The 25895-nt window shown below is 37.4% G+C and overlaps 38 non-coding genes across 38 annotated transcripts; 19 read left to right on the top strand and 19 right to left on the bottom strand.

Annotated features, from left to right (window-relative positions):
- Positions 1 to 685: 685 nt before the first annotated feature.
- On the bottom strand, positions 686 to 800 carry Trnal-caa (transfer RNA leucine (anticodon CAA)). The gene is made up of 2 exons: positions 763 to 800; positions 686 to 731 (listed from the first exon to the last, which is right to left on the bottom strand). It is a non-coding gene; the product is annotated as a tRNA-Leu (tRNA).
- A 372-nt stretch (positions 801 to 1172) lies between these two features.
- Trnal-uag (transfer RNA leucine (anticodon UAG)) lies at positions 1173 to 1253 on the top strand. The gene has a single exon. It is a non-coding gene; the product is annotated as a tRNA-Leu (tRNA).
- A 776-nt stretch (positions 1254 to 2029) lies between these two features.
- Positions 2030 to 2144, bottom strand: Trnal-caa (transfer RNA leucine (anticodon CAA)). Its single transcript has 2 exons — positions 2107 to 2144; positions 2030 to 2075 (listed from the first exon to the last, which is right to left on the bottom strand). It is a non-coding gene; the product is annotated as a tRNA-Leu (tRNA).
- A 372-nt stretch (positions 2145 to 2516) lies between these two features.
- On the top strand, positions 2517 to 2597 carry Trnal-uag (transfer RNA leucine (anticodon UAG)). Its single transcript has one exon. It is a non-coding gene; the product is annotated as a tRNA-Leu (tRNA).
- Positions 2598 to 3383: 786 nt separating this feature from the next.
- Positions 3384 to 3498, bottom strand: Trnal-caa (transfer RNA leucine (anticodon CAA)). The gene is made up of 2 exons: positions 3461 to 3498; positions 3384 to 3429 (listed from the first exon to the last, which is right to left on the bottom strand). It is a non-coding gene; the product is annotated as a tRNA-Leu (tRNA).
- A 372-nt stretch (positions 3499 to 3870) lies between these two features.
- On the top strand, positions 3871 to 3951 carry Trnal-uag (transfer RNA leucine (anticodon UAG)). Its single transcript has one exon. It is a non-coding gene; the product is annotated as a tRNA-Leu (tRNA).
- A 782-nt stretch (positions 3952 to 4733) lies between these two features.
- Positions 4734 to 4848, bottom strand: Trnal-caa (transfer RNA leucine (anticodon CAA)). The gene is made up of 2 exons: positions 4811 to 4848; positions 4734 to 4779 (listed from the first exon to the last, which is right to left on the bottom strand). It is a non-coding gene; the product is annotated as a tRNA-Leu (tRNA).
- A 372-nt stretch (positions 4849 to 5220) lies between these two features.
- Positions 5221 to 5301, top strand: Trnal-uag (transfer RNA leucine (anticodon UAG)). The gene has a single exon. It is a non-coding gene; the product is annotated as a tRNA-Leu (tRNA).
- Positions 5302 to 6081: 780 nt separating this feature from the next.
- Trnal-caa (transfer RNA leucine (anticodon CAA)) lies at positions 6082 to 6196 on the bottom strand. The gene is made up of 2 exons: positions 6159 to 6196; positions 6082 to 6127 (listed from the first exon to the last, which is right to left on the bottom strand). It is a non-coding gene; the product is annotated as a tRNA-Leu (tRNA).
- A 372-nt stretch (positions 6197 to 6568) lies between these two features.
- Trnal-uag (transfer RNA leucine (anticodon UAG)) lies at positions 6569 to 6649 on the top strand. Its single transcript has one exon. It is a non-coding gene; the product is annotated as a tRNA-Leu (tRNA).
- A 740-nt stretch (positions 6650 to 7389) lies between these two features.
- Trnal-caa (transfer RNA leucine (anticodon CAA)) lies at positions 7390 to 7504 on the bottom strand. The gene is made up of 2 exons: positions 7467 to 7504; positions 7390 to 7435 (listed from the first exon to the last, which is right to left on the bottom strand). It is a non-coding gene; the product is annotated as a tRNA-Leu (tRNA).
- A 372-nt stretch (positions 7505 to 7876) lies between these two features.
- Positions 7877 to 7957, top strand: Trnal-uag (transfer RNA leucine (anticodon UAG)). The gene has a single exon. It is a non-coding gene; the product is annotated as a tRNA-Leu (tRNA).
- Positions 7958 to 8742: 785 nt separating this feature from the next.
- Trnal-caa (transfer RNA leucine (anticodon CAA)) lies at positions 8743 to 8857 on the bottom strand. Its single transcript has 2 exons — positions 8820 to 8857; positions 8743 to 8788 (listed from the first exon to the last, which is right to left on the bottom strand). It is a non-coding gene; the product is annotated as a tRNA-Leu (tRNA).
- A 372-nt stretch (positions 8858 to 9229) lies between these two features.
- Positions 9230 to 9310, top strand: Trnal-uag (transfer RNA leucine (anticodon UAG)). Its single transcript has one exon. It is a non-coding gene; the product is annotated as a tRNA-Leu (tRNA).
- Positions 9311 to 10064: 754 nt separating this feature from the next.
- On the bottom strand, positions 10065 to 10179 carry Trnal-caa (transfer RNA leucine (anticodon CAA)). Its single transcript has 2 exons — positions 10142 to 10179; positions 10065 to 10110 (listed from the first exon to the last, which is right to left on the bottom strand). It is a non-coding gene; the product is annotated as a tRNA-Leu (tRNA).
- Positions 10180 to 10552: 373 nt separating this feature from the next.
- Positions 10553 to 10633, top strand: Trnal-uag (transfer RNA leucine (anticodon UAG)). The gene has a single exon. It is a non-coding gene; the product is annotated as a tRNA-Leu (tRNA).
- A 752-nt stretch (positions 10634 to 11385) lies between these two features.
- Positions 11386 to 11500, bottom strand: Trnal-caa (transfer RNA leucine (anticodon CAA)). The gene is made up of 2 exons: positions 11463 to 11500; positions 11386 to 11431 (listed from the first exon to the last, which is right to left on the bottom strand). It is a non-coding gene; the product is annotated as a tRNA-Leu (tRNA).
- Positions 11501 to 11872: 372 nt separating this feature from the next.
- Trnal-uag (transfer RNA leucine (anticodon UAG)) lies at positions 11873 to 11953 on the top strand. Its single transcript has one exon. It is a non-coding gene; the product is annotated as a tRNA-Leu (tRNA).
- Positions 11954 to 12703: 750 nt separating this feature from the next.
- Positions 12704 to 12818, bottom strand: Trnal-caa (transfer RNA leucine (anticodon CAA)). The gene is made up of 2 exons: positions 12781 to 12818; positions 12704 to 12749 (listed from the first exon to the last, which is right to left on the bottom strand). It is a non-coding gene; the product is annotated as a tRNA-Leu (tRNA).
- A 372-nt stretch (positions 12819 to 13190) lies between these two features.
- Trnal-uag (transfer RNA leucine (anticodon UAG)) lies at positions 13191 to 13271 on the top strand. The gene has a single exon. It is a non-coding gene; the product is annotated as a tRNA-Leu (tRNA).
- A 771-nt stretch (positions 13272 to 14042) lies between these two features.
- Trnal-caa (transfer RNA leucine (anticodon CAA)) lies at positions 14043 to 14157 on the bottom strand. The gene is made up of 2 exons: positions 14120 to 14157; positions 14043 to 14088 (listed from the first exon to the last, which is right to left on the bottom strand). It is a non-coding gene; the product is annotated as a tRNA-Leu (tRNA).
- A 372-nt stretch (positions 14158 to 14529) lies between these two features.
- Positions 14530 to 14610, top strand: Trnal-uag (transfer RNA leucine (anticodon UAG)). Its single transcript has one exon. It is a non-coding gene; the product is annotated as a tRNA-Leu (tRNA).
- A 750-nt stretch (positions 14611 to 15360) lies between these two features.
- Positions 15361 to 15475, bottom strand: Trnal-caa (transfer RNA leucine (anticodon CAA)). The gene is made up of 2 exons: positions 15438 to 15475; positions 15361 to 15406 (listed from the first exon to the last, which is right to left on the bottom strand). It is a non-coding gene; the product is annotated as a tRNA-Leu (tRNA).
- A 372-nt stretch (positions 15476 to 15847) lies between these two features.
- Positions 15848 to 15928, top strand: Trnal-uag (transfer RNA leucine (anticodon UAG)). Its single transcript has one exon. It is a non-coding gene; the product is annotated as a tRNA-Leu (tRNA).
- A 770-nt stretch (positions 15929 to 16698) lies between these two features.
- Trnal-caa (transfer RNA leucine (anticodon CAA)) lies at positions 16699 to 16813 on the bottom strand. The gene is made up of 2 exons: positions 16776 to 16813; positions 16699 to 16744 (listed from the first exon to the last, which is right to left on the bottom strand). It is a non-coding gene; the product is annotated as a tRNA-Leu (tRNA).
- Positions 16814 to 17185: 372 nt separating this feature from the next.
- On the top strand, positions 17186 to 17266 carry Trnal-uag (transfer RNA leucine (anticodon UAG)). The gene has a single exon. It is a non-coding gene; the product is annotated as a tRNA-Leu (tRNA).
- A 764-nt stretch (positions 17267 to 18030) lies between these two features.
- On the bottom strand, positions 18031 to 18145 carry Trnal-caa (transfer RNA leucine (anticodon CAA)). The gene is made up of 2 exons: positions 18108 to 18145; positions 18031 to 18076 (listed from the first exon to the last, which is right to left on the bottom strand). It is a non-coding gene; the product is annotated as a tRNA-Leu (tRNA).
- A 372-nt stretch (positions 18146 to 18517) lies between these two features.
- On the top strand, positions 18518 to 18598 carry Trnal-uag (transfer RNA leucine (anticodon UAG)). Its single transcript has one exon. It is a non-coding gene; the product is annotated as a tRNA-Leu (tRNA).
- Positions 18599 to 19352: 754 nt separating this feature from the next.
- On the bottom strand, positions 19353 to 19467 carry Trnal-caa (transfer RNA leucine (anticodon CAA)). Its single transcript has 2 exons — positions 19430 to 19467; positions 19353 to 19398 (listed from the first exon to the last, which is right to left on the bottom strand). It is a non-coding gene; the product is annotated as a tRNA-Leu (tRNA).
- Positions 19468 to 19839: 372 nt separating this feature from the next.
- On the top strand, positions 19840 to 19920 carry Trnal-uag (transfer RNA leucine (anticodon UAG)). The gene has a single exon. It is a non-coding gene; the product is annotated as a tRNA-Leu (tRNA).
- Positions 19921 to 20677: 757 nt separating this feature from the next.
- Trnal-caa (transfer RNA leucine (anticodon CAA)) lies at positions 20678 to 20792 on the bottom strand. Its single transcript has 2 exons — positions 20755 to 20792; positions 20678 to 20723 (listed from the first exon to the last, which is right to left on the bottom strand). It is a non-coding gene; the product is annotated as a tRNA-Leu (tRNA).
- Positions 20793 to 21164: 372 nt separating this feature from the next.
- Trnal-uag (transfer RNA leucine (anticodon UAG)) lies at positions 21165 to 21245 on the top strand. The gene has a single exon. It is a non-coding gene; the product is annotated as a tRNA-Leu (tRNA).
- Positions 21246 to 22020: 775 nt separating this feature from the next.
- Positions 22021 to 22135, bottom strand: Trnal-caa (transfer RNA leucine (anticodon CAA)). Its single transcript has 2 exons — positions 22098 to 22135; positions 22021 to 22066 (listed from the first exon to the last, which is right to left on the bottom strand). It is a non-coding gene; the product is annotated as a tRNA-Leu (tRNA).
- A 370-nt stretch (positions 22136 to 22505) lies between these two features.
- Positions 22506 to 22586, top strand: Trnal-uag (transfer RNA leucine (anticodon UAG)). The gene has a single exon. It is a non-coding gene; the product is annotated as a tRNA-Leu (tRNA).
- Positions 22587 to 23363: 777 nt separating this feature from the next.
- On the bottom strand, positions 23364 to 23479 carry Trnal-caa (transfer RNA leucine (anticodon CAA)). Its single transcript has 2 exons — positions 23442 to 23479; positions 23364 to 23409 (listed from the first exon to the last, which is right to left on the bottom strand). It is a non-coding gene; the product is annotated as a tRNA-Leu (tRNA).
- A 372-nt stretch (positions 23480 to 23851) lies between these two features.
- Trnal-uag (transfer RNA leucine (anticodon UAG)) lies at positions 23852 to 23932 on the top strand. Its single transcript has one exon. It is a non-coding gene; the product is annotated as a tRNA-Leu (tRNA).
- A 757-nt stretch (positions 23933 to 24689) lies between these two features.
- Positions 24690 to 24804, bottom strand: Trnal-caa (transfer RNA leucine (anticodon CAA)). Its single transcript has 2 exons — positions 24767 to 24804; positions 24690 to 24735 (listed from the first exon to the last, which is right to left on the bottom strand). It is a non-coding gene; the product is annotated as a tRNA-Leu (tRNA).
- A 372-nt stretch (positions 24805 to 25176) lies between these two features.
- On the top strand, positions 25177 to 25257 carry Trnal-uag (transfer RNA leucine (anticodon UAG)). The gene has a single exon. It is a non-coding gene; the product is annotated as a tRNA-Leu (tRNA).
- The last annotated feature ends 638 nt before the right edge of the window (positions 25258 to 25895 follow it).

The raw sequence follows: 25895 nt of genomic DNA, 5'->3' as shown, positions 1-25895 counted from the left end.
AGAGAGAGAGAGAGAGAGAGAGAGAGAGAGAGAGAGAGAGAGCTAAGAACACGGACGAGGTTTTTTTTTTTTTAAAGAATTCCTACAAATGAACGATAATGAATATTACCTGTTTCCAACTGACTACGAATTGCGAATTATCTACTTTCATGCACTTGATGCTTTCAGTCAGTACCTACATTTTTTTCCGTTTGCATTTTGGACACACCAGTCGGCTACACATTTGCACGGACTTCATGCGTATTGAACGGTGGTTGGGAAAATCCAATCACAAACTTTAAAACAAACATGAAGTTAATTCAGTGTTCTTTGGGAAACAATAACATTCAAGAGTGAACAATTTCTTCTTCCGCCCTAAAAACTCACTCCTCCGTTTTAACGTCCTACCCACTATGTGAAATCTATTTTTGATAATTGAGGATGAATTTCATTTGGCTCTTTGCTCAAACTGAGTTTACATGAGCTATTTTCAATCCACTGATGGTTCAGCAATTGATAACCTTACTAAATTATGACACTCTGATTTGGACAAGAAAGTATAACATGAATGTCGCATATGAGGGTTTTTCTCTTTCGTAATAGCTTTTACTATATACTAAATGTTTAACCGTTAACAAATTCGCAAAAGACCATTTCATGAAACCATGTTACAAATGAAGTGTAGAAAGTGATCAAAAATATATGGTGTCAGATGTGGGATTCGAACCCACGCCCACATTCGTGGACCAGAACACTCATTCCCACGAATGGGAAGGTATTAACCTTGAGTCTGGCGCCTTAGACCACTCGGCCAACCTGACATGACAACAATTTGGCTAATTTTAATAGTTAACCATCGTCTAAGGTACGGAAAACATTATAACTGAATAACTTGTACTTTTGGATTTTTATTAAATTCGTAATTGGCGCATTTTAGGATTTGAGGAATTTTTTCAACATCTCTAACCTTTTTTTCATCTGTCAAATGAACGTTTTATATGATTACTCAAAATTGTTCCACATGAAATTGAACATGGGCAAATCATTTCGTCTCACTTTCTTTTATTCCCTAAGCCCCCAATTCTCACTTGAACACTTCCCACTAGAACCATATAGGGCAAACTAAACAAACCAACATTTTTTTTCACAAAGCCAGTTGACAAATACATAAAATATCAGCAGAAAAGTCGTAAGGTAGCGTGGCCGAGCGGTCTAAGGCGCTGGTTTTAGGCACCAGTCTCATTGAGGCGTGGGTTCGAATCCCACCGCTGCCAAGAATTTTTTACTGAACAATTCAATTTTTCTATCCAAAAGACTCTTTCCAACCCTGTCGATTTTTTACAGAGAGAGAGAGAGAGAGAGAGAGAGAGAGAGAGAGAGAGAGAGAGAGAGAGAGAGAGAGAGAGAGCTAAGAACACGGACGAGGTTTTTTTTTTTTAAAGAATTCCTACAAATGAACGATAATGAATATTACCTGTTTCCAACTGACTACGAATTGCGAATTATCTACTTTCATGCACTTGATGCTTTCAGTCAGTACCTACATTTTTTTCCGTTTGCATTTTGGACACACCAGTCGGCTACACATTTGCACGGACTTCATGCGTATTGAACGGTGGTTGGGAAAATCCAATCACAAACTTTAAAACAAACATGAAGTTAATTCAGTGTTCTTTGGGAAACAATAACATTCAAGAGTGAACAATTTCTTCTTCCGCCCTAAAAACTCACTCCTCCGTTTTAACGTCCTACCCACTATGTGAAATCTATTTTTGATAATTGAGGATGAATTTCATTTGGCTCTTTGCTCAAACTGAGTTTACATGAGCTATTTTCAATCCACTGATGGTTCAGCAATTGATAACCTTACTAAATTATGACACTCTGATTTGGACAAGAAAGTATAACATGAATGTCGCATATGAGGGTTTTTCTCTTTCGTAATAGCTTTTACTATATACTAAATGTTTAACCGTTAACAAATTCGCAAAAGACCATTTCATGAAACCATGTTACAAATGAAGTGTAGAAAGTGATCAAAAATATATGGTGTCAGATGTGGGATTCGAACCCACGCCCACATTCGTGGACCAGAACACTCATTCCCACGAATGGGAAGGTATTAACCTTGAGTCTGGCGCCTTAGACCACTCGGCCAACCTGACATGACAACAATTTGGCTAATTTTAATAGTTAACCATCGTCTAAGGTACGGAAAACATTATAACTGAATAACTTGTACTTTTGGATTTTTATTAAATTCGTAATTGGCGCATTTTAGGATTTGAGGAATTTTTTCAACATCTCTAACCTTTTTTTCATCTGTCAAATGAACGTTTTATATGATTACTCAAAATTGTTCCACATGAAATTGAACATGGGCAAATCATTTCGTCTCACTTTCTTTTATTCCCTAAGCCCCCAATTCTCACTTGAACACTTCCCACTAGAACCATATAGGGCAAACTAAACAAACCAACATTTTTTTTCACAAAGCCAGTTGACAAATACATAAAATATCAGCAGAAAAGTCGTAAGGTAGCGTGGCTGAGCGGTCTAAGGCGCTGGTTTTAGGCACCAGTCTCATTGAGGCGTGGGTTCGAATCCCACCGCTGCCAAGAAATTTTTACTGAACAATTCAATTTTTCTATCCAAAAGACTCTTTCCAACCCTGTCGATTTTTTACAGAGAGAGAGAGAGAGAGAGAGAGAGAGAGAGAGAGAGAGAGAGAGAGAGAGAGAGAGAGAGAGAGAGAGAGAGAGCTAAGAACACGGACGAGGTTTTTTTTTTTTAAAGAATTCCTACAAATGAACGATAATGAATATTACCTGTTTCCAACTGACTACGAATTGCGAATTATCTACTTTCATGCACTTGATGCTTTCAGTCAGTACCTACATTTTTTTCCGTTTGCATTTTGGACACACCAGTCGGCTACACATTTGCACGGACTTCATGCGTATTGAACGGTGGTTGGGAAAATCCAATCACAAACTTTAAAACAAACATGAAGTTAATTCAGTGTTCTTTGGGAAACAATAACATTCAAGAGTGAACAATTTCTTCTTCCGCCCTAAAAACTCACTCCTCCGTTTTAACGTCCTACCCACTATGTGAAATCTATTTTTGATAATTGAGGATGAATTTCATTTGGCTCTTTGCTCAAACTGAGTTTACATGAGCTATTTTCAATCCACTGATGGTTCAGCAATTGATAACCTTACTAAATTATGACACTCTGATTTGGACAAGAAAGTATAACATGAATGTCGCATATGAGGGTTTTTCTCTTTCGTAATAGCTTTTACTATATACTAAATGTTTAACCGTTAACAAATTCGCAAAAGACCATTTCATGAAACCATGTTACAAATGAAGTGTAGAAAGTGATCAAAAATATATGGTGTCAGATGTGGGATTCGAACCCACGCCCACATTCGTGGACCAGAACACTCATTCCCACGAATGGGAAGGTATTAACCTTGAGTCTGGCGCCTTAGACCACTCGGCCAACCTGACATGACAACAATTTGGCTAATTTTAATAGTTAACCATCGTCTAAGGTACGGAAAACATTATAACTGAATAACTTGTACTTTTGGATTTTTATTAAATTCGTAATTGGCGCATTTTAGGATTTGAGGAATTTTTTCAACATCTCTAACCTTTTTTTCATCTGTCAAATGAACGTTTTATATGATTACTCAAAATTGTTCCACATGAAATTGAACATGGGCAAATCATTTCGTCTCACTTTCTTTTATTCCCTAAGCCCCCAATTCTCACTTGAACACTTCCCACTAGAACCATATAGGGCAAACTAAACAAACCAACATTTTTTTTCACAAAGCCAGTTGACAAATACATAAAATATCAGCAGAAAAGTCGTAAGGTAGCGTGGCCGAGCGGTCTAAGGCGCTGGTTTTAGGCACCAGTCTCATTGAGGCGTGGGTTCGAATCCCACCGCTGCCAAGAATTTTTTACTGAACAATTCAATTTTTCTATCCAAAAGACTCTTTCCAACCCTGTCGATTTTTTACAGAGAGAGAGAGAGAGAGAGAGAGAGAGAGAGAGAGAGAGAGAGAGAGAGAGAGAGAGAGAGAGAGAGAGAGCTAAGAACACGGACGAGGTTTTTTTTTTTTAAAGAATTCCTACAAATGAACGATAATGAATATTACCTGTTTCCAACTGACTACGAATTGCGAATTATCTACTTTCATGCACTTGATGCTTTCAGTCAGTACCTACATTTTTTTCCGTTTGCATTTTGGACACACCAGTCGGCTACACATTTGCACGGACTTCATGCGTATTGAACGGTGGTTGGGAAAATCCAATCACAAACTTTAAAACAAACATGAAGTTAATTCAGTGTTCTTTGGGAAACAATAACATTCAAGAGTGAACAATTTCTTCTTCCGCCCTAAAAACTCACTCCTCCGTTTTAACGTCCTACCCACTATGTGAAATCTATTTTTGATAATTGAGGATGAATTTCATTTGGCTCTTTGCTCAAACTGAGTTTACATGAGCTATTTTCAATCCACTGATGGTTCAGCAATTGATAACCTTACTAAATTATGACACTCTGATTTGGACAAGAAAGTATAACATGAATGTCGCATATGAGGGTTTTTCTCTTTCGTAATAGCTTTTACTATATACTAAATGTTTAACCGTTAACAAATTCGCAAAAGACCATTTCATGAAACCATGTTACAAATGAAGTGTAGAAAGTGATCAAAAATATATGGTGTCAGATGTGGGATTCGAACCCACGCCCACATTCGTGGACCAGAACACTCATTCCCACGAATGGGAAGGTATTAACCTTGAGTCTGGCGCCTTAGACCACTCGGCCAACCTGACATGACAACAATTTGGCTAATTTTAATAGTTAACCATCGTCTAAGGTACGGAAAACATTATAACTGAATAACTTGTACTTTTGGATTTTTATTAAATTCGTAATTGGCGCATTTTAGGATTTGAGGAATTTTTTCAACATCTCTAACCTTTTTTTCATCTGTCAAATGAACGTTTTATATGATTACTCAAAATTGTTCCACATGAAATTGAACATGGGCAAATCATTTCGTCTCACTTTCTTTTATTCCCTAAGCCCCCAATTCTCACTTGAACACTTCCCACTAGAACCATATAGGGCAAACTAAACAAACCAACATTTTTTTTCACAAAGCCAGTTGACAAATACATAAAATATCAGCAGAAAAGTCGTAAGGTAGCGTGGCCGAGCGGTCTAAGGCGCTGGTTTTAGGCACCAGTCTCATTGAGGCGTGGGTTCGAATCCCACCGCTGCCAAGAATTTTTTACTGAACAATTCAATTTTTCTATCCAAAAGACTCTTTCCAACCCTGTCGATTTTTTACAGAGAGAGAGAGAGAGAGAGAGAGAGAGAGAGAGAGAGAGAGAGAGAGAGAGAGAGAGAGAGAGAGAGAGCTAAGAACACGGACGAGGTTTTTTTTTTTTAAAGAATTCCTACAAATGAACGATAATGAATATTACCTGTTTCCAACTGACTACGAATTGCGAATTATCTACTTTCATGCACTTGATGCTTTCAGTCAGTACCTACATTTTTTTCCGTTTGCATTTTGGACACACCAGTCGGCTACACATTTGCACGGACTTCATGCGTATTGAACGGTGGTTGGGAAAATCCAATCACAAACTTTAAAACAAACATGAAGTTAATTCAGTGTTCTTTGGGAAACAATAACATTCAAGAGTGAACAATTTCTTCTTCCGCCCTAAAAACTCACTCCTCCGTTTTAACGTCCTACCCACTATGTGAAATCTATTTTTGATAATTGAGGATGAATTTCATTTGGCTCTTTGCTCAAACTGAGTTTACATGAGCTATTTTCAATCCACTGATGGTTCAGCAATTGATAACCTTACTAAATTATGACACTCTGATTTGGACAAGAAAGTATAACATGAATGTCGCATATGAGGGTTTTTCTCTTTCGTAATAGCTTTTACTATATACTAAATGTTTAACCGTTAACAAATTCGCAAAAGACCATTTCATGAAACCATGTTACAAATGAAGTGTAGAAAGTGATCAAAAATATATGGTGTCAGATGTGGGATTCGAACCCACGCCCACATTCGTGGACCAGAACACTCATTCCCACGAATGGGAAGGTATTAACCTTGAGTCTGGCGCCTTAGACCACTCGGCCAACCTGACATGACAACAATTTGGCTAATTTTAATAGTTAACCATCGTCTAAGGTACGGAAAACATTATAACTGAATAACTTGTACTTTTGGATTTTTATTAAATTCGTAATTGGCGCATTTTAGGATTTGAGGAATTTTTTCAACATCTCTAACCTTTTTTTCATCTGTCAAATGAACGTTTTATATGATTACTCAAAATTGTTCCACATGAAATTGAACATGGGCAAATCATTTCGTCTCACTTTCTTTTATTCCCTAAGCCCCCAATTCTCACTTGAACACTTCCCACAAGAACCATATAGGGCAAACTAAACAAACCAACATTTTTTTTCACAAAGCCAGTTGACAAATACATAAAATATCAGCAGAAAAGTCGTAAGGTAGCGTGGCCGAGCGGTCTAAGGCGCTGGTTTTAGGCACCAGTCTCATTGAGGCGTGGGTTCGAATCCCACCGCTGCCAAGAATTTTTTACTGAACAATTCAATTTTTCTATCCAAAAGACTCTTTCCAACCCTGTCGATTTTTTACAGAGAGAGAGAGAGAGAGAGAGAGAGAGAGCTAAGAACACGGACGAGGTTTTTTTTTTTTAAAGAATTCCTACAAATGAACGATAATGAATATTACCTGTTTCCAACTGACTACGAATTGCGAATTATCTACTTTCATGCACTTGATGCTTTCAGTCAGTACCTACATTTTTTTCCGTTTGCATTTTGGACACACCAGTCGGCTACACATTTGCACGGACTTCATGCGTATTGAACGGTGGTTGGGAAAATCCAATCACAAACTTTAAAACAAACATGAAGTTAATTCAGTGTTCTTTGGGAAACAATAACATTCAAGAGTGAACAATTTCTTCTTCCGCCCTAAAAACTCACTCCTCCGTTTTAACGTCCTACCCACTATGTGAAATCTATTTTTGATAATTGAGGATGAATTTCATTTGGCTCTTTGCTCAAACTGAGTTTACATGAGCTATTTTCAATCCACTGATGGTTCAGCAATTGATAACCTTACTAAATTATGACACTCTGATTTGGACAAGAAAGTATAACATGAATGTCGCATATGAGGGTTTTTCTCTTTCGTAATAGCTTTTACTATATACTAAATGTTTAACCGTTAACAAATTCGCAAAAGACCATTTCATGAAACCATGTTACAAATGAAGTGTAGAAAGTGATCAAAAATATATGGTGTCAGATGTGGGATTCGAACCCACGCCCACATTCGTGGACCAGAACACTCATTCCCACGAATGGGAAGGTATTAACCTTGAGTCTGGCGCCTTAGACCACTCGGCCAACCTGACATGACAACAATTTGGCTAATTTTAATAGTTAACCATCGTCTAAGGTACGGAAAACATTATAACTGAATAACTTGTACTTTTGGATTTTTATTAAATTCGTAATTGGCGCATTTTAGGATTTGAGGAATTTTTTCAACATCTCTAACCTTTTTTTCATCTGTCAAATGAACGTTTTATATGATTACTCAAAATTGTTCCACATGAAATTGAACATGGGCAAATCATTTCGTCTCACTTTCTTTTATTCCCTAAGCCCCCAATTCTCACTTGAACACTTCCCACTAGAACCATATAGGGCAAACTAAACAAACCAACATTTTTTTTCACAAAGCCAGTTGACAAATACATAAAATATCAGCAGAAAAGTCGTAAGGTAGCGTGGCTGAGCGGTCTAAGGCGCTGGTTTTAGGCACCAGTCTCATTGAGGCGTGGGTTCGAATCCCACCGCTGCCAAGAAATTTTTACTGAACAATTCAATTTTTCTATCCAAAAGACTCTTTCCAACCCTGTCGATTTTTTACAGAGAGAGAGAGAGAGAGAGAGAGAGAGAGAGAGAGAGAGAGAGAGAGAGAGAGAGAGAGAGAGAGAGAGAGAGCTAAGAACACGGACGAGGTTTTTTTTTTTTTAAAGAATTCCTACAAATGAACGATAATGAATATTACCTGTTTCCAACTGACTACGAATTGCGAATTATCTACTTTCATGCACTTGATGCTTTCAGTCAGTACCTACATTTTTTTCCGTTTGCATTTTGGACACACCAGTCGGCTACACATTTGCACGGACTTCATGCGTATTGAACGGTGGTTGGGAAAATCCAATCACAAACTTTAAAACAAACATGAAGTTAATTCAGTGTTCTTTGGGAAACAATAACATTCAAGAGTGAACAATTTCTTCTTCCGCCCTAAAAACTCACTCCTCCGTTTTAACGTCCTACCCACTATGTGAAATCTATTTTTGATAATTGAGGATGAATTTCATTTGGCTCTTTGCTCAAACTGAGTTTACATGAGCTATTTTCAATCCACTGATGGTTCAGCAATTGATAACCTTACTAAATTATGACACTCTGATTTGGACAAGAAAGTATAACATGAATGTCGCATATGAGGGTTTTTCTCTTTCGTAATAGCTTTTACTATATACTAAATGTTTAACCGTTAACAAATTCGCAAAAGACCATTTCATGAAACCATGTTACAAATGAAGTGTAGAAAGTGATCAAAAATATATGGTGTCAGATGTGGGATTCGAACCCACGCCCACATTCGTGGACCAGAACACTCATTCCCACGAATGGGAAGGTATTAACCTTGAGTCTGGCGCCTTAGACCACTCGGCCAACCTGACATGACAACAATTTGGCTAATTTTAATAGTTAACCATCGTCTAAGGTACGGAAAACATTATAACTGAATAACTTGTACTTTTGGATTTTTATTAAATTCGTAATTGGCGCATTTTAGGATTTGAGGAATTTTTTCAACATCTCTAACCTTTTTTTCATCTGTCAAATGAACGTTTTATATGATTACTCAAAATTGTTCCACATGAAATTGAACATGGGCAAATCATTTCGTCTCACTTTCTTTTATTCCCTAAGCCCCCAATTCTCACTTGAACACTTCCCACAAGAACCATATAGGGCAAACTAAACAAACCAACATTTTTTTTCACAAAGCCAGTTGACAAATACATAAAATATCAGCAGAAAAGTCGTAAGGTAGCGTGGCCGAGCGGTCTAAGGCGCTGGTTTTAGGCACCAGTCTCATTGAGGCGTGGGTTCGAATCCCACCGCTGCCAAGAATTTTTTACTGAACAATTCAATTTTTCTATCCAAAAGACTCTTTCCAACCCTGTCGATTTTTTACAGAGAGAGAGAGAGAGAGAGAGAGAGAGAGAGAGAGAGAGAGAGCTAAGAACACGGACGAGGTTTTTTTTTTTTAAAGAATTCCTACAAATGAACGATAATGAATATTACCTGTTTCCAACTGACTACGAATTGCGAATTATCTACTTTCATGCACTTGATGCTTTCAGTCAGTACCTACATTTTTTTCCGTTTGCATTTTGGACACACCAGTCGGCTACACATTTGCACGGACTTCATGCGTATTGAACGGTGGTTGGGAAAATCCAATCACAAACTTTAAAACAAACATGAAGTTAATTCAGTGTTCTTTGGGAAACAATAACATTCAAGAGTGAACAATTTCTTCTTCCGCCCTAAAAACTCACTCCTCCGTTTTAACGTCCTACCCACTATGTGAAATCTATTTTTGATAATTGAGGATGAATTTCATTTGGCTCTTTGCTCAAACTGAGTTTACATGAGCTATTTTCAATCCACTGATGGTTCAGCAATTGATAACCTTACTAAATTATGACACTCTGATTTGGACAAGAAAGTATAACATGAATGTCGCATATGAGGGTTTTTCTCTTTCGTAATAGCTTTTACTATATACTAAATGTTTAACCGTTAACAAATTCGCAAAAGACCATTTCATGAAATCATGTTACAAATGAAGTGTAGAAAGTGATCAAAAATATATGGTGTCAGATGTGGGATTCGAACCCACGCCCACATTCGTGGACCAGAACACTCATTCCCACGAATGGGAAGGTATTAACCTTGAGTCTGGCGCCTTAGACCACTCGGCCAACCTGACATGACAACAATTTGGCTAATTTTAATAGTTAACCATCGTCTAAGGTACGGAAAACATTATAACTGAATAACTTGTACTTTTGGATTTTTATTAAATTCGTAATTGGCGCATTTTAGGATTTGAGGAATTTTTTCAACATCTCTAACCTTTTTTTCATCTGTCAAATGAACGTTTTATATGATTACTCAAAATTGTTCCACATGAAATTGAACATGGGCAAATCATTTCGTCTCACTTTCTTTTATTCCCTAAGCCCCCAATTCTCACTTGAACACTTCCCACTAGAACCATATAGGGCAAACTAAACAAACCAACATTTTTTTTTCACAAAGCCAGTTGACAAATACATAAAATATCAGCAGAAAAGTCGTAAGGTAGCGTGGCCGAGCGGTCTAAGGCGCTGGTTTTAGGCACCAGTCTCATTGAGGCGTGGGTTCGAATCCCACCGCTGCCAAGAATTTTTTACTGAACAATTCAATTTTTCTATCCAAAAGACTCTTTCCAACCCTGTCGATTTTTTACAGAGAGAGAGAGAGAGAGAGAGAGAGAGAGAGAGAGAGAGAGCTAAGAACACGGACGAGGTTTTTTTTTTTTAAAGAATTCCTACAAATGAACGATAATGAATATTACCTGTTTCCAACTGACTACGAATTGCGAATTATCTACTTTCATGCACTTGATGCTTTCAGTCAGTACCTACATTTTTTTCCGTTTGCATTTTGGACACACCAGTCGGCTACACATTTGCACGGACTTCATGCGTATTGAACGGTGGTTGGGAAAATCCAATCACAAACTTTAAAACAAACATGAAGTTAATTCAGTGTTCTTTGGGAAACAATAACATTCAAGAGTGAACAATTTCTTCTTCCGCCCTAAAAACTCACTCCTCCGTTTTAACGTCCTACCCACTATGTGAAATCTATTTTTGATAATTGAGGATGAATTTCATTTGGCTCTTTGCTCAAACTGAGTTTACATGAGCTATTTTCAATCCACTGATGGTTCAGCAATTGATAACCTTACTAAATTATGACACTCTGATTTGGACAAGAAAGTATAACATGAATGTCGCATATGAGGGTTTTTCTCTTTCGTAATAGCTTTTACTATATACTAAATGTTTAACCGTTAACAAATTCGCAAAAGACCATTTCATGAAATCATGTTACAAATGAAGTGTAGAAAGTGATCAAAAATATATGGTGTCAGATGTGGGATTCGAACCCACGCCCACATTCGTGGACCAGAACACTCATTCCCACGAATGGGAAGGTATTAACCTTGAGTCTGGCGCCTTAGACCACTCGGCCAACCTGACATGACAACAATTTGGCTAATTTTAATAGTTAACCATCGTCTAAGGTACGGAAAACATTATAACTGAATAACTTGTACTTTTGGATTTTTATTAAATTCGTAATTGGCGCATTTTAGGATTTGAGGAATTTTTTCAACATCTCTAACCTTTTTTTCATCTGTCAAATGAACGTTTTATATGATTACTCAAAATTGTTCCACATGAAATTGAACATGGGCAAATCATTTCGTCTCACTTTCTTTTATTCCCTAAGCCCCCAATTCTCACTTGAACACTTCCCACTAGAACCATATAGGGCAAACTAAACAAACCAACATTTTTTTTCACAAAGCCAGTTGACAAATACATAAAATATCAGCAGAAAAGTCGTAAGGTAGCGTGGCCGAGCGGTCTAAGGCGCTGGTTTTAGGCACCAGTCTCATTGAGGCGTGGGTTCGAATCCCACCGCTGCCAAGAATTTTTTACTGAACAATTCAATTTTTCTATCCAAAAGACTCTTTCCAACCCTGTCGATTTTTTACAGAGAGAGAGAGAGAGAGAGAGAGAGAGAGAGAGAGAGAGCTAAGAACACGGACGAGGTTTTTTTTTTTTAAAGAATTCCTACAAATGAACGATAATGAATATTACCTGTTTCCAACTGACTACGAATTGCGAATTATCTACTTTCATGCACTTGATGCTTTCAGTCAGTACCTACATTTTTTTCCGTTTGCATTTTGGACACACCAGTCGGCTACACATTTGCACGGACTTCATGCGTATTGAACGGTGGTTGGGAAAATCCAATCACAAACTTTAAAACAAACATGAAGTTAATTCAGTGTTCTTTGGGAAACAATAACATTCAAGAGTGAACAATTTCTTCTTCCGCCCTAAAAACTCACTCCTCCGTTTTAACGTCCTACCCACTATGTGAAATCTATTTTTGATAATTGAGGATGAATTTCATTTGGCTCTTTGCTCAAACTGAGTTTACATGAGCTATTTTCAATCCACTGATGGTTCAGCAATTGATAACCTTACTAAATTATGACACTCTGATTTGGACAAGAAAGTATAACATGAATGTCGCATATGAGGGTTTTTCTCTTTCGTAATAGCTTTTACTATATACTAAATGTTTAACCGTTAACAAATTCGCAAAAGACCATTTCATGAAATCATGTTACAAATGAAGTGTAGAAAGTGATCAAAAATATATGGTGTCAGATGTGGGATTCGAACCCACGCCCACATTCGTGGACCAGAACACTCATTCCCACGAATGGGAAGGTATTAACCTTGAGTCTGGCGCCTTAGACCACTCGGCCAACCTGACATGACAACAATTTGGCTAATTTTAATAGTTAACCATCGTCTAAGGTACGGAAAACATTATAACTGAATAACTTGTACTTTTGGATTTTTATTAAATTCGTAATTGGCGCATTTTAGGATTTGAGGAATTTTTTCAACATCTCTAACCTTTTTTTCATCTGTCAAATGAACGTTTTATATGATTACTCAAAATTGTTCCACATGAAATTGAACATGGGCAAATCATTTCGTCTCACTTTCTTTTATTCCCTAAGCCCCCAATTCTCACTTGAACACTTCCCACTAGAACCATATAGGGCAAACTAAACAAACCAACATTTTTTTTCACAAAGCCAGTTGACAAATACATAAAATATCAGCAGAAAAGTCGTAAGGTAGCGTGGCCGAGCGGTCTAAGGCGCTGGTTTTAGGCACCAGTCTCATTGAGGCGTGGGTTCGAATCCCACCGCTGCCAAGAATTTTTTACTGAACAATTCAATTTTTCTATCCAAAAGACTCTTTCCAACCCTGTCGATTTTTTACAGAGAGAGAGAGAGAGAGAGAGAGAGAGAGAGAGAGAGAGAGAGAGAGAGAGAGAGAGAGAGCTAAGAACACGGACGAGGTTTTTTTTTTAAAAGAATTCCTACAAATGAACGATAATGAATATTACCTGTTTCCAACTGACTACGAATTGCGAATTATCTACTTTCATGCACTTGATGCTTTCAGTCAGTACCTACATTTTTTTCCGTTTGCATTTTGGACACACCAGTCGGCTACACATTTGCACGGACTTCATGCGTATTGAACGGTGGTTGGGAAAATCCAATCACAAACTTTAAAACAAACATGAAGTTAATTCAGTGTTCTTTGGGAAACAATAACATTCAAGAGTGAACAATTTCTTCTTCCGCCCTAAAAACTCACTCCTCCGTTTTAACGTCCTACCCACTATGTGAAATCTATTTTTGATAATTGAGGATGAATTTCATTTGGCTCTTTGCTCAAACTGAGTTTACATGAGCTATTTTCAATCCACTGATGGTTCAGCAATTGATAACCTTACTAAATTATGACACTCTGATTTGGACAAGAAAGTATAACATGAATGTCGCATATGAGGGTTTTTCTCTTTCGTAATAGCTTTTACTATATACTAAATGTTTAACCGTTAACAAATTCGCAAAAGACCATTTCATGAAACCATGTTACAAATGAAGTGTAGAAAGTGATCAAAAATATATGGTGTCAGATGTGGGATTCGAACCCACGCCCACATTCGTGGACCAGAACACTCATTCCCACGAATGGGAAGGTATTAACCTTGAGTCTGGCGCCTTAGACCACTCGGCCAACCTGACATGACAACAATTTGGCTAATTTTAATAGTTAACCATCGTCTAAGGTACGGAAAACATTATAACTGAATAACTTGTACTTTTGGATTTTTATTAAATTCGTAATTGGCGCATTTTAGGATTTGAGGAATTTTTTCAACATCTCTAACCTTTTTTTCATCTGTCAAATGAACGTTTTATATGATTACTCAAAATTGTTCCACATGAAATTGAACATGGGCAAATCATTTCGTCTCACTTTCTTTTATTCCCTAAGCCCCCAATTCTCACTTGAACACTTCCCACTAGAACCATATAGGGCAAACTAAACAAACCAACATTTTTTTTCACAAAGCCAGTTGACAAATACATAAAATATCAGCAGAAAAGTCGTAAGGTAGCGTGGCCGAGCGGTCTAAGGCGCTGGTTTTAGGCACCAGTCTCATTGAGGCGTGGGTTCGAATCCCACCGCTGCCAAGAATTTTTTACTGAACAATTCAATTTTTCTATCCAAAAGACTCTTTCCAACCCTGTCGATTTTTTACAGAGAGAGAGAGAGAGAGAGAGAGAGAGAGAGAGAGAGAGCTAAGAACACGGACGAGGTTTTTTTTTTTTAAAGAATTCCTACAAATGAACGATAATGAATATTACCTGTTTCCAACTGACTACGAATTGCGAATTATCTACTTTCATGCACTTGATGCTTTCAGTCAGTACCTACATTTTTTTCCGTTTGCATTTTGGACACACCAGTCGGCTACACATTTGCACGGACTTCATGCGTATTGAACGGTGGTTGGGAAAATCCAATCACAAACTTTAAAACAAACATGAAGTTAATTCAGTGTTCTTTGGGAAACAATAACATTCAAGAGTGAACAATTTCTTCTTCCGCCCTAAAAACTCACTCCTCCGTTTTAACGTCCTACCCACTATGTGAAATCTATTTTTGATAATTGAGGATGAATTTCATTTGGCTCTTTGCTCAAACTGAGTTTACATGAGCTATTTTCAATCCACTGATGGTTCAGCAATTGATAACCTTACTAAATTATGACACTCTGATTTGGACAAGAAAGTATAACATGAATGTCGCATATGAGGGTTTTTCTCTTTCGTAATAGCTTTTACTATATACTAAATGTTTAACCGTTAACAAATTCGCAAAAGACCATTTCATGAAACCATGTTACAAATGAAGTGTAGAAAGTGATCAAAAATATATGGTGTCAGATGTGGGATTCGAACCCACGCCCACATTCGTGGACCAGAACACTCATTCCCACGAATGGGAAGGTATTAACCTTGAGTCTGGCGCCTTAGACCACTCGGCCAACCTGACATGACAACAATTTGGCTAATTTTAATAGTTAACCATCGTCTAAGGTACGGAAAACATTATAACTGAATAACTTGTACTTTTGGATTTTTATTAAATTCGTAATTGGCGCATTTTAGGATTTGAGGAATTTTTTCAACATCTCTAACCTTTTTTTCATCTGTCAAATGAACGTTTTATATGATTACTCAAAATTGTTCCACATGAAATTGAACATGGGCAAATCATTTCGTCTCACTTTCTTTTATTCCCTAAGCCCCCAATTCTCACTTGAACACTTCCCACTAGAACCATATAGGGCAAACTAAACAAACCAACATTTTTTTTCACAAAGCCAGTTGACAAATACATAAAATATCAGCAGAAAAGTCGTAAGGTAGCGTGGCCGAGCGGTCTAAGGCGCTGGTTTTAGGCACCAGTCTCATTGAGGCGTGGGTTCGAATCCCACCGCTGCCAAGAATTTTTTACTGAACAATTCAATTTTTCTATCCAAAAGACTCTTTCCAACCCTGTCGATTTTTTACAGAGAGAGAGAGAGAGAGAGAGAGAGAGAGAGAGAGAGAGAGAGAGAGAGAGAGAAAGAGCTAAGAACACGGACGAGGTTTTTTTTTTTTAAAGAATTCCTACAAATGAACGATAATGAATATTACCTGTTTCCAACTGACTACGAATTGCGAATTATCTACTTTCATGCACTTGATGCTTTCAGTCAGTACCTACATTTTTTTCCGTTTGCATTTTGGACACACCAGTCGGCTACACATTTGCACGGACTTCATGCGTATTGAACGGTGGTTGGGAAAATCCAATCACAAACTTTAAAACAAACATGAAGTTAATTCAGTGTTCTTTGGGAAACAATAACATTCAAGAGTGAACAATTTCTTCTTCCGCCCTAAAAACTCACTCCTCCGTTTTAACGTCCTACCCACTATGTGAAATCTATTTTTGATAATTGAGGATGAATTTCATTTGGCTCTTTGCTCAAACTGAGTTTACATGAGCTATTTTCAATCCACTGATGGTTCAGCAATTGATAACCTTACTAAATTATGACACTCTGATTTGGACAAGAAAGTATAACATGAATGTCGCATATGAGGGTTTTTCTCTTTCGTAATAGCTTTTACTATATACTAAATGTTTAACCGTTAACAAATTCGCAAAAGACCATTTCATGAAACCATGTTACAAATGAAGTGTAGAAAGTGATCAAAAATATATGGTGTCAGATGTGGGATTCGAACCCACGCCCACATTCGTGGACCAGAACACTCATTCCCACGAATGGGAAGGTATTAACCTTGAGTCTGGCGCCTTAGACCACTCGGCCAACCTGACATGACAACAATTTGGCTAATTTTAATAGTTAACCATCGTCTAAGGTACGGAAAACATTATAACTGAATAACTTGTACTTTTGGATTTTTATTAAATTCGTAATTGGCGCATTTTAGGATTTGAGGAATTTTTTCAACATCTCTAACCTTTTTTTCATCTGTCAAATGAACGTTTTATATGATTACTCAAAATTGTTCCACATGAAATTGAACATGGGCAAATCATTTCGTCTCACTTTCTTTTATTCCCTAAGCCCCCAATTCTCACTTGAACACTTCCCACTAGAACCATATAGGGCAAACTAAACAAACCAACATTTTTTTTCACAAAGCCAGTTGACAAATACATAAAATATCAGCAGAAAAGTCGTAAGGTAGCGTGGCCGAGCGGTCTAAGGCGCTGGTTTTAGGCACCAGTCTCATTGAGGCGTGGGTTCGAATCCCACCGCTGCCAAGAATTTTTTACTGAACAATTCAATTTTTCTATCCAAAAGACTCTTTCCAACCCTGTCGATTTTTTACAGAGAGAGAGAGAGAGAGAGAGAGAGAGAGAGAGAGAGAGAGAGAGAGAAAGAGCTAAGAACACGGACGAGGTTTTTTTTTTTTAAAGAATTCCTACAAATGAACGATAATGAATATTACCTGTTTCCAACTGACTACGAATTGCGAATTATCTACTTTCATGCACTTGATGCTTTCAGTCAGTACCTACATTTTTTTCCGTTTGCATTTTGGACACACCAGTCGGCTACACATTTGCACGGACTTCATGCGTATTGAACGGTGGTTGGGAAAATCCAATCACAAACTTTAAAACAAACATGAAGTTAATTCAGTGTTCTTTGGGAAACAATAACATTCAAGAGTGAACAATTTCTTCTTCCGCCCTAAAAACTCACTCCTCCGTTTTAACGTCCTACCCACTATGTGAAATCTATTTTTGATAATTGAGGATGAATTTCATTTGGCTCTTTGCTCAAACTGAGTTTACATGAGCTATTTTCAATCCACTGATGGTTCAGCAATTGATAACCTTACTAAATTATGACACTCTGATTTGGACAAGAAAGTATAACATGAATGTCGCATATGAGGGTTTTTCTCTTTCGTAATAGCTTTTACTATATACTAAATGTTTAACCGTTAACAAATTCGCAAAAGACCATTTCATGAAACCATGTTACAAATGAAGTGTAGAAAGTGATCAAAAATATATGGTGTCAGATGTGGGATTCGAACCCACGCCCACATTCGTGGACCAGAACACTCATTCCCACGAATGGGAAGGTATTAACCTTGAGTCTGGCGCCTTAGACCACTCGGCCAACCTGACATGACAACAATTTGGCTAATTTTAATAGTTAACCATCGTCTAAGGTACGGAAAACATTATAACTGAATAACTTGTACTTTTGGATTTTTATTAAATTCGTAATTGGCGCATTTTAGGATTTGAGGAATTTTTTCAACATCTCTAACCTTTTTTTCATCTGTCAAATGAACGTTTTATATGATTACTCAAAATTGTTCCACATGAAATTGAACATGGGCAAATCATTTCGTCTCACTTTCTTTTATTCCCTAAGCCCCCAATTCTCACTTGAACACTTCCCACTAGAACCATATAGGGCAAACTAAACAAACCAACATTTTTTTTCACAAAGCCAGTTGACAAATACATAAAATATCAGCAGAAAAGTCGTAAGGTAGCGTGGCCGAGCGGTCTAAGGCGCTGGTTTTAGGCACCAGTCTCATTGAGGCGTGGGTTCGAATCCCACCGCTGCCAAGAATTTTTTACTGAACAATTCAATTTTTCTATCCAAAAGACTCTTTCCAACCCTGTCGATTTTTTACAGAGAGAGAGAGAGAGAGAGAGAGAGAGAGAGAGAGAGAAAGAGCTAAGAACACGGACGAGGTTTTTTTTTTTTAAAGAATTCCTACAAATGAACGATAATGAATATTACCTGTTTCCAACTGACTACGAATTGCGAATTATCTACTTTCATGCACTTGATGCTTTCAGTCAGTACCTACATTTTTTTCCGTTTGCATTTTGGACACACCAGTCGGCTACACATTTGCACGGACTTCATGCGTATTGAACGGTGGTTGGGAAAATCCAATCACAAACTTTAAAACAAACATGAAGTTAATTCAGTGTTCTTTGGGAAACAATAACATTCAAGAGTGAACAATTTCTTCTTCCGCCCTAAAAACTCACTCCTCCGTTTTAACGTCCTACCCACTATGTGAAATCTATTTTTGATAATTGAGGATGAATTTCATTTGGCTCTTTGCTCAAACTGAGTTTACATGAGCTATTTTCAATCCACTGATGGTTCAGCAATTGATAACCTTACTAAATTATGACACTCTGATTTGGACAAGAAAGTATAACATGAATGTCGCATATGAGGGTTTTTCTCTTTCGTAATAGCTTTTACTATATACTAAATGTTTAACCGTTAACAAATTCGCAAAAGACCATTTCATGAAACCATGTTACAAATGAAGTGTAGAAAGTGATCAAAAATATATGGTGTCAGATGTGGGATTCGAACCCACGCCCACATTCGTGGACCAGAACACTCATTCCCACGAATGGGAAGGTATTAACCTTGAGTCTGGCGCCTTAGACCACTCGGCCAACCTGACATGACAACAATTTGGCTAATTTTAATAGTTAACCATCGTCTAAGGTACGGAAAACATTATAACTGAATAACTTGTACTTTTGGATTTTTATTAAATTCGTAATTGGCGCATTTTAGGATTTGAGGAATTTTTTCAACATCTCTAACCTTTTTTTCATCTGTCAAATGAACGTTTTATATGATTACTCAAAATTGTTCCACATGAAATTGAACATGGGCAAATCATTTCGTCTCACTTTCTTTTATTCCCTAAGCCCCCAATTCTCACTTGAACACTTCCCACTAGAACCATATAGGGCAAACTAAACAAACCAACATTTTTTTTCACAAAGCCAGTTGACAAATACATAAAATATCAGCAGAAAAGTCGTAAGGTAGCGTGGCCGAGCGGTCTAAGGCGCTGGTTTTAGGCACCAGTCTCATTGAGGCGTGGGTTCGAATCCCACCGCTGCCAAGAATTTTTTACTGAACAATTCAATTTTTCTATCCAAAAGACTCTTTCCAACCCTGTCGATTTTTTACAGAGAGAGAGAGAGAGAGAGAGAGAGAGAGAGAGAGAGAGAGAAGAGCTAAGAACACGGACGAGGTTTTTTTTTTTTAAAGAATTCCTACAAATGAACGATAATGAATATTACCTGTTTCCAACTGACTACGAATTGCGAATTATCTACTTTCATGCACTTGATGCTTTCAGTCAGTACCTACATTTTTTTCCGTTTGCATTTTGGACACACCAGTCGGCTACACATTTGCACGGACTTCATGCGTATTGAACGGTGGTTGGGAAAATCCAATCACAAACTTTAAAACAAACATGAAGTTAATTCAGTGTTCTTTGGGAAACAATAACATTCAAGAGTGAACAATTTCTTCTTCCGCCCTAAAAACTCACTCCTCCGTTTTAACGTCCTACCCACTATGTGAAATCTATTTTTGATAATTGAGGATGAATTTCATTTGGCTCTTTGCTCAAACTGAGTTTACATGAGCTATTTTCAATCCACTGATGGTTCAGCAATTGATAACCTTACTAAATTATGACACTCTGATTTGGACAAGAAAGTATAACATGAATGTCGCATATGAGGGTTTTTCTCTTTCGTAATAGCTTTTACTATATACTAAATGTTTAACCGTTAACAAATTCGCAAAAGACCATTTCATGAAACCATGTTACAAATGAAGTGTAGAAAGTGATCAAAAATATATGGTGTCAGATGTGGGATTCGAACCCACGCCCACATTCGTGGACCAGAACACTCATTCCCACGAATGGGAAGGTATTAACCTTGAGTCTGGCGCCTTAGACCACTCGGCCAACCTGACATGACAACAATTTGGCTAATTTTAATAGTTAACCATCGTCTAAGGTACGGAAAACATTATAACTGAATAACTTGTACTTTTGGATTTTTATTAAATTCGTAATTGGCGCATTTTAGGATTTGAGGAATTTTTTCAACATCTCTAACCTTTTTTTCATCTGTCAAATGAACGTTTTATATGATTACTCAAAATTGTTCCACATGAAATTGAACATGGGCAAATCATTTCGTCTCACTTTCTTTTATTCCCTAAGCCCCCAATTCTCACTTGAACACTTCCCACTAGAACCATATAGGGCAAACTAAACAAACCAACATTTTTTTTCACAAAGCCAGTTGACAAATACATAAAATATCAGCAGAAAAGTCGTAAGGTAGCGTGGCCGAGCGGTCTAAGGCGCTGGTTTTAGGCACCAGTCTCATTGAGGCGTGGGTTCGAATCCCACCGCTGCCAAGAATTTTTTACTGAACAATTCAATTTTTCTATCCAAAAGACTCTTTCCAACCCTGTCGATTTTTTACAGAGAGAGAGAGAGAGAGAGAGAGAGAGAGAGAGAGAGAGAGAGAGAGAGAGAGAGAGAAAGAGCTAAGAACACGGACGAGGTTTTTTTTTTTTTAAAGAATTCCTACAAATGAACGATAATGAATATTACCTGTTTCCAACTGACTACGAATTGCGAATTATCTACTTTCATGCACTTGATGCTTTCAGTCAGTACCTACATTTTTTTCCGTTTGCATTTTGGACACACCAGTCGGCTACACATTTGCACGGACTTCATGCGTATTGAACGGTGGTTGGGAAAATCCAATCACAAACTTTAAAACAAACATGAAGTTAATTCAGTGTTCTTTGGGAAACAATAACATTCAAGAGTGAACAATTTCTTCTTCCGCCCTAAAAACTCACTCCTCCGTTTTAACGTCCTACCCACTATGTGAAATCTATTTTTGATAATTGAGGATGAATTTCATTTGGCTCTTTGCTCAAACTGAGTTTACATGAGCTATTTTCAATCCACTGATGGTTCAGCAATTGATAACCTTACTAAATTATGACACTCTGATTTGGACAAGAAAGTATAACATGAATGTCGCATATGAGGGTTTTTCTCTTTCGTAATAGCTTTTACTATATACTAAATGTTTAACCGTTAACAAATTCGCAAAAGACCATTTCATGAAACCATGTTACAAATGAAGTGTAGAAAGTGATCAAAAATATATGGTGTCAGATGTGGGATTCGAACCCACGCCCACATTCGTGGACCAGAACACTCATTCCCACGAATGGGAAGGTATTAACCTTGAGTCTGGCGCCTTAGACCACTCGGCCAACCTGACATGACAACAATTTGGCTAATTTTAATAGTTAACCATCGTCTAAGGTACGGAAAACATTATAACTGAATAACTTGTACTTTTGGATTTTATTAAATTCGTAATTGGCGCATTTTAGGATTTGAGAATTTTTTCAACATCTCTAACCTTTTTTTCATCTGTCAAATGAACGTTTTATATGATTACTCAAAATTGTTCCACATGAAATTGAACATGGGCAAATCATTTCGTCTCACTTTCTTTTATTCCCTAAGCCCCCAATTCTCACTTGAACACTTCCCACTAGAACCATATAGGGCAAACTAAACAAACCAACATTTTTTTTCACAAAGCCAGTTGACAAATACATAAAATATCAGCAGAAAAGTCGTAAGGTAGCGTGGCCGAGCGGTCTAAGGCGCTGGTTTTAGGCACCAGTCTCATTGAGGCGTGGGTTCGAATCCCACCGCTGCCAAGAATTTTTTACTGAACAATTCAATTTTTCTATCCAAAAGACTCTTTCCAACCCTGTCGATTTTTTACAGAGAGAGAGAGAGAGAGAGAGAGAGAGAGAGAGAGAGAGAGAGAGAGAGAGAGAGAGAGAAAGAGCTAAGAACACGGACGAGGTTTTTTTTTTTTAAAGAATTCCTACAAATGAACGATAATGAATATTACCTGTTTCCAACTGACTACGAATTGCGAATTATCTACTTTCATGCACTTGATGCTTTCAGTCAGTACCTACATTTTTTTTCCGTTTGCATTTTGGACACACCAGTCGGCTACACATTTGCACGGACTTCATGCGTATTGAACGGTGGTTGGGAAAATCCAATCACAAACTTTAAAACAAACATGAAGTTAATTCAGTGTTCTTTGGGAAACAATAACATTCAAGAGTGAACAATTTCTTCTTCCGCCCTAAAAACTCACTCCTCCGTTTTAACGTCCTACCCACTATGTGAAATCTATTTTTGATAATTGAGGATGAATTTCATTTGGCTCTTTGCTCAAACTGAGTTTACATGAGCTATTTTCAATCCACTGATGGTTCAGCAATTGATAACCTTACTAAATTATGACACTCTGATTTGGACAAGAAAGTATAACATGAATGTCGCATATGAGGGTTTTTCTCTTTCGTAATAGCTTTTACTATATACTAAATGTTTAACCGTTAACAAATTCGCAAAAGACCATTTCATGAAACCATGTTACAAATGAAGTGTAGAAAGTGATCAAAAATATATGGTGTCAGATGTGGGATTCGAACCCACGCCCACATTCGTGGACCAGAACACTCATTCCCCACGAATGGGAAGGTATTAACCTTGAGTCTGGCGCCTTAGACCACTCGGCCAACCTGACATGACAACAATTTGGCTAATTTTAATAGTTAACCATCGTCTAAGGTACGGAAAACATTATAACTGAATAACTTGTACTTTTGGATTTTTATTAAATTCGTAATTGGCGCATTTTAGGATTTGAGGAATTTTTTCAACATCTCTAACCTTTTTTTCATCTGTCAAATGAACGTTTTATATGATTACTCAAAATTGTTCCACATGAAATTGAACATGGGCAAATCATTTCGTCTCACTTTCTTTTATTCCCTAAGCCCCCAATTCTCACTTGAACACTTCCCACTAGAACCATATAGGGCAAACTAAACAAACCAACATTTTTTTTCACAAAGCCAGTTGACAAATACATAAAATATCAGCAGAAAAGTCGTAAGGTAGCGTGGCCGAGCGGTCTAAGGCGCTGGTTTTAGGCACCAGTCTCATTGAGGCGTGGGTTCGAATCCCACCGCTGCCAAGAATTTTTTACTGAACAATTCAATTTTTCTATCCAAAAGACTCTTTCCAACCCTGTCGATTTTTTACAGAGAGAGAGAGAGAGAGAGAGAGAGAGAGAGAGAGAGAGAGAAGAGCTAAGAACACGGACGAGGTTTTTTTTTTTTAAAGAATTCCTACAAATGAACGATAATGAATATTACCTGTTTCCAACTGACTACGAATTGCGAATTATCTACTTTCATGCACTTGATGCTTTCAGTCAGTACCTACATTTTTTTCCGTTTGCATTTTGGACACACCAGTCGGCTACACATTTGCACGGACTTCATGCGTATTGAACGGTGGTTGGGAAAATCCAATCACAAACTTTAAAACAAACATGAAGTTAATTCAGTGTTCTTTGGGAAACAATAACATTCAAGAGTGAACAATTTCTTCTTCCGCCCTAAAAACTCACTCCTCCGTTTTAACGTCCTACCCACTATGTGAAATCTATTTTTGATAATTGAGGATGAATTTCATTTGGCTCTTTGCTCAAACTGAGTTTACATGAGCTATTTTCAATCCACTGATGGTTCAGCAATTGATAACCTTACTAAATTATGACACTCTGATTTGGACAAGAAAGTATAACATGAATGTCGCATATGAGGGTTTTTCTCTTTCGTAATAGCTTTTACTATATACTAAATGTTTAACCGTTAACAAATTCGCAAAAGACCATTTCATGAAACCATGTTACAAATGAAGTGTAGAAAGTGATCAAAAATATATGGTGTCAGATGTGGGATTCGAACCCACGCCCACATTCGTGGACCAGAACACTCATTCCCACGAATGGGAAGGTATTAACCTTGAGTCTGGCGCCTTAGACCACTCGGCCAACCTGACATGACAACAATTTGGCTAATTTTAATAGTTAACCATCGTCTAAGGTACGGAAAACATTATAACTGAATAACTTGTACTTTTGGATTTTTATTAAATTCGTAATTGGCGCATTTTAGGATTTGAGGAATTTTTTCAACATCTCTAACCTTTTTTTCATCTGTCAAATGAACGTTTTATATGATTACTCAAAATTGTTCCACATGAAATTGAACATGGGCAAATCATTTCGTCTCACTTTCTTTTATTCCCTAAGCCCCCAATTCTCACTTGAACACTTCCCACTAGAACCATATAGGGCAAACTAAACAAACCAACATTTTTTTTCACAAAGCCAGTTGACAAATACATAAAATATCAGCAGAAAAGTCGTAAGGTAGCGTGGCCGAGCGGTCTAAGGCGCTGGTTTTAGGCACCAGTCTCATTGAGGCGTGGGTTCGAATCCCACCGCTGCCAAGAATTTTTTACTGAACAATTCAATTTTTCTATCCAAAAGACTCTTTCCAACCCTGTCGATTTTTTACAGAGAGAGAGAGAGAGAGAGAGAGAGAGAGAGAGAGAGAGAGAGAGAAAGAGCTAAGAACACGGACGAGGTTTTTTTTTTTTAAAGAATTCCTACAAATGAACGATAATGAATATTACCTGTTTCCAACTGACTACGAATTGCGAATTATCTACTTTCATGCACTTGATGCTTTCAGTCAGTACCTACATTTTTTTCCGTTTGCATTTTGGACACACCAGTCGGCTACACATTTGCACGGACTTCATGCGTATTGAACGGTGGTTGGGAAAATCCAATCACAAACTTTAAAACAAACATGAAGTTAATTCAGTGTTCTTTGGGAAACAATAACATTCAAGAGTGAACAATTTCTTCTTCCGCCCTAAAAACTCACTCCTCCGTTTTAACGTCCTACCCACTATGTGAAATCTATTTTTGATAATTGAGGATGAATTTCATTTGGCTCTTTGCTCAAACTGAGTTTACATGAGCTATTTTCAATCCACTGATGGTTCAGCAATTGATAACCTTACTAAATTATGACACTCTGATTTGGACAAGAAAGTATAACATGAATGTCGCATATGAG

The sequence above is a fragment of the Mytilus edulis genome, unplaced genomic scaffold (genome assembly GCF_963676685.1).
Source record: "Mytilus edulis unplaced genomic scaffold, xbMytEdul2.2 SCAFFOLD_530, whole genome shotgun sequence".
Lineage (NCBI taxonomy): Eukaryota > Metazoa > Mollusca > Bivalvia > Mytilida > Mytilidae > Mytilus > Mytilus edulis.
Note: the sequence above shows the minus strand (reverse complement) of the source record. Positions and strands in the feature narration are given on the sequence as shown.